Source organism: Schistocerca piceifrons, unplaced genomic scaffold (genome assembly GCF_021461385.2).
Source record: "Schistocerca piceifrons isolate TAMUIC-IGC-003096 unplaced genomic scaffold, iqSchPice1.1 HiC_scaffold_1149, whole genome shotgun sequence".
Classification (NCBI taxonomy): domain Eukaryota; kingdom Metazoa; phylum Arthropoda; class Insecta; order Orthoptera; family Acrididae; genus Schistocerca; species Schistocerca piceifrons.
The window spans coordinates 100,001-104,589 of NW_025726960.1; the positions used below are offsets into that span (position 1 = coordinate 100,001).

General features: G+C 53.3%; 1 non-coding gene across 1 annotated transcript in view; it reads right to left on the reverse strand.

Moving 5' to 3' along the window:
• Window positions 1-1,613, reverse strand: part of LOC124728320 — a 1,909-nt gene extending 296 nt beyond the window's left edge. The window contains exon 1 of the ribosomal RNA XR_007007311.1: window positions 1-1,613. This exon is cut by the window's left edge and continues 296 nt beyond it. This is a non-coding gene — a ribosomal RNA (small subunit ribosomal RNA).
• Window positions 1,614-4,589: the final 2,976 nt, after the last annotated feature.

Consider the following 4,589-nt stretch of genomic DNA (forward strand, 5'->3'; position numbering starts at 1 on the left):
CCTTTCGGCCTAGGAAGACACGCTGATTCCTTCAGTGTAGCGCGCGTGCGGCCCAGAACATCTAAGGGCATCACAGACCTGTTATTGCTCAATCTCGTGCGGCTAGAAGCCGCCTGTCCCTCTAAGAAGAAAAGTAATCGCTGACAGCACGAAGGATGTCACGCGACTAGTTAGCAGGCTAGAGTCTCGTTCGTTATCGGAATTAACCAGACAAATCGCTCCACCAACTAAGAACGGCCATGCACCACCACCCACCGAATCAAGAAAGAGCTATCAATCTGTCAATCCTTCCGGTGTCCGGGCCTGGTGAGGTTTCCCGTGTTGAGTCAAATTAAGCCGCAGGCTCCACTCCTGGTGGTGCCCTTCCGTCAATTCCTTTAAGTTTCAGCTTTGCAACCATACTTCCCCCGGAACCCAAAAGCTTTGGTTTCCCGGAGGCTGCCCGCCGAGTCATCGGAGGAACTGCGGCGGATCGCTGGCTGGCATCGTTTATGGTTAGAACTAGGGCGGTATCTGATCGCCTTCGAACCTCTAACTTTCGTTCTTGATTAATGAAAACATACTTGGCAAATGCTTTCGCTTCTGTTCGTCTTGCGACGATCCAAGAATTTCACCTCTAACGTCGCAATACGAATGCCCCCGCCTGTCCCTATTAATCATTACCTCGGGTTCCGAAAACCAACAAAATAGAACCGAGGTCCTATTCCATTATTCCATGCACACAGTATTCAGGCGGGCTTGCCTGCTTTAAGCACTCTAATTTGTTCAAAGTAAACGTGCCGGCCCACCGAGACACTCAATAAAGAGCACCCTGGTAGGATTTCAACGGGGTCCGCCTCGGGACGCACGAGCACGCACGGGGCGGTCGCACGCCTTCGGCTCGCCCCACCGGCAGGACGTCCCACGATACATGCCAGTTAAACACCGACGGGCGGTGAACCAACAGCGTGGGACACAAATCCAACTACGAGCTTTTTAACCGCAACAACTTTAATATACGCTATTGGAGCTGGAATTACCGCGGCTGCTGGCACCAGACTTGCCCTCCAATAGATACTCGTTAAAGGATTTAAAGTGTACTCATTCCGATTACGGGGCCTCGGATGAGTCCCGTATCGTTATTTTTCGTCACTACCTCCCCGTGCCGGGAGTGGGTAATTTGCGCGCCTGCTGCCTTCCTTGGATGTGGTAGCCGTTTCTCAGGCTCCCTCTCCGGAATCGAACCCTGATTCCCCGTTACCCGTTACAACCATGGTAGGCGCAGAACCTACCATCGACAGTTGATAAGGCAGACATTTGAAAGATGCGTCGCCGGTACGAGGACCGTGCGATCAGCCCAAAGTTATTCAGAGTCACCAAGGCAAACGGACCGGACGAGCCGACCGATTGGTTTTGATCTAATAAAAGCGTCCCTTCCATCTCTGGTCGGGACTCTGTTTGCATGTATTAGCTCTAGAATTACCACAGTTATCCAAGTAACGTGGGTACGATCTAAGGAACCATAACTGATTTAATGAGCCATTCGCGGTTTCACCTTAATGCGGCTTGTACTGAGACATGCATGGCTTAATCTTTGAGACAAGCATATGACTACTGGCAGGATCAACCAGGGAGCTGCGTCAACTAGAGCTGAGCAGCCGGCCGCCCGGGAGTGTGTCCCGGGGGCCCGCGCGAACACGCAAGCGTCCGCTCAATCATTCTGCAAACAGGAGGAGGCTGAGCTCCCCTGCACAATACACCTCGAAACCCTCTCAGGTCCCGGCGGCGCGCAGCGCCGTCCCAAGTACTTGGTCGGGTTCGAGAGAGGCGCAATCGCCCGGAGTTAGGCGAGTAGACGCTTTCGGTGCGACCACCCGTGCTCCCAACTGAGCTTGCCGCTGCCGACAGAGGCCCGGGAGCGTGCTGTCGTGGCATTGCCGGCGGGAGACAACACGCGCCACCTACGGTGACCGGCAGCTCCAACGCCAGCGCCACAGAAGGACAAAAGCCCCACTTGGGTGCCGAAGCGAACTCTCCCAGCACAGCGCACGCGCCAACACATCCGCACAGCTGCGATACAAACCACCAGCGAGAACCGCTGGGGCGACCGAGCAGCAGACGGCGTCGCGGCGCCGAGCGCCGGGCGGCAGCGCATCCTCAACGCACACAGTCCTCAATCGGACCAGCACACTGAAGATGTCCACCGCGCTTCGCACCGGGCCCGCGAGGACCTACTTTGGCCGCACGGCGCCGCGCGCAGGGTGCGCCGGCGCGCAGCTGCGACGCCTGCCGCGTCCGTCGGCCGGCGCGCCTGCCACTGGCCGCCCCCACCAGCCGGCTGTAGCGCGTGCGCCCACGCACCGCGCGGCCAGCACGCCGGGAGGCGCCCCCTCACCGGCCGGGGACGGTCCCACCCAGCCACCGCCGCGTATCGCTTCACACCCAGATGCCGTTCAGTTTCGTCGGCATGGTGGGTATCGCTGGAACAACCGGTTAGTACCTCAACCTATCGTCGCCATCACCGATTCACCCCTAGCGAGAACAACCGCACCACAACAGGTTACCATTTGTTCATTTGCGTAACTTCACCAGAAAACGCAGGCGTCCATCGCCATTTGCAACTTCCACGATTATTGCATGCCTGTGTCAGGTGTCACGCCACACTACGTCTGCCCACATACACGCAACAAAATGTGCACGCCTAGACAATACGTGGAAGGTGGCCCCCGTACGTATGCGATGTCCATTGCTCGAACGACTGTCAACCGGCCTCTGTAGCATGTCGCAGATATGGAACGCGGTGCACCATGCCATCACGGTGTGTGAGGAGAGACGACTAGGTCCGAATACATCAACAGACAGCTCATGCTGATCGCCATCCACGGCGTCCGTTCCTCCCACACGTCTCTATGGCGTACCACACTGCAATCCAGCTCTCATAGGGAGACGACACGTAGCTGCGTGCACAATATTTGCACTGTATGGTCCGCCGTTTTTGGGCGCAGTCGTTGTACGGTCACACATGTGCCACGATGTATCATTCAGTACATAAGGACGAATGTGCAGTACAGATTGTGGTTTACGCGTACGACATTAGCGGACAGTTGACACAGGCCGCACCACAACGTAGCCTGAGTACGTCGCATGCGGAGGGCATTGAACATGCAAAGTTCTCACCAACCAGCTTGCGAAGGCAGGGGGCAAGGTGGGGACGTGGGGAGGGGCGGCATGTACGTCCTGCTGCCATCCACATTACAGTGTACAGCAGGAGCATGTGGAAAGTGAGCAAGACTTGCAAGGTGTTTAACATGAAGCGATACACAGGGGAGCGGGGAGTGCGAGTAGCGAACTATATTGCGAGGGTTGCGGGTGGGCAACACTACACTAATTGAACGAGTCGTATAACAATTACAGAGCAGGTTTAGGCGACAACGTGGGTTACGTTAGGCGACAACGTGGGTTAGGTTAAGGCACGACGTGGGTTAGGTTAAGGCACGACATGGGTTAGGTTAAGGCACGACATGGGTTAGGTTAAGGCACAACATGGGTTAGGTTAAGGCACAACATGGGTTAGGTTAAGGCACAACATGGGTTAGGTTAAGGCACAACATGGGTTAGGTTAAGGCACAACATGGGTTAGGTTAAGGCACAACATGGGTTAGGTTAAGGCACAACATGGGTTAGGTTAAGGCACAACATGGGTTAGGTTAAGGCACAACATGGGTTAGGTTAAGGCACAACATGGGTTAGGTTAAGGCACAACATGGGTTAGGTTAAGGCACAACATAGGTTAGGTTAAGGCACAACATGGGTTAGGTTAAGGCACAACATGGGTTAGGTTAAGGCACAACATGGGTTAGGTTAAGGCACAACATGGGTTAGGTTAAGGCACAACATGGGTTAGGTTAAGGCACAACATGGGTTAGGTTAAGGCACAACATGGGTTAGGTTAAGGCACAACATGGGTTAGGTTAAGGCACAACATGGGTTAGGTTAAGGCACAACATGGGTTAGGTTAAGGCACAACATGGGTTAGGTTAAGGCACAACATGGGTTAGGTTAAGGCACAACATGGGTTAGGTTAAGGCACAACATGGGTTAGGTTAAGGCACAACATGGGTTAGGTTAAGGCACAACATGGGTTAGGTTAAGGCACAACATGGGTTAGGTTAAGGCACAACATGGGTTAGGTTAAGGCACAACATGGGTTAGGTTAAGGCACAACATGGGTTAGGTTAAGGCACAACATGGGTTAGGTTAAGGCACAACATGGGTTAGGTTAAGGCACAACATAGGTTAGGTTAAGGCACAACATAGGTTAGGTTAAGGCACAACATAGGTTAGGTTAAGGCACAACATAGGTTAGGTTAAGGCACAACATAGGTTAGGTTAAGGCACAACATAGGTTAGGTTAAGGCACAACATAGGTTAGGTTAAGGTACAACATAGGTTAGGTTAAGGTACAACATAGGTTAGGTTAAGGTACAACATAGGTTAGGTTAAGGTACAACATAGGTTAGGTTAAGGTACAACATAGGTTAGGTTAAGGTACAACATAGGTTAGGTTCATAGGTTAGGTTAGGTTAGGTTACACGTTGTTGTAAGGAAAG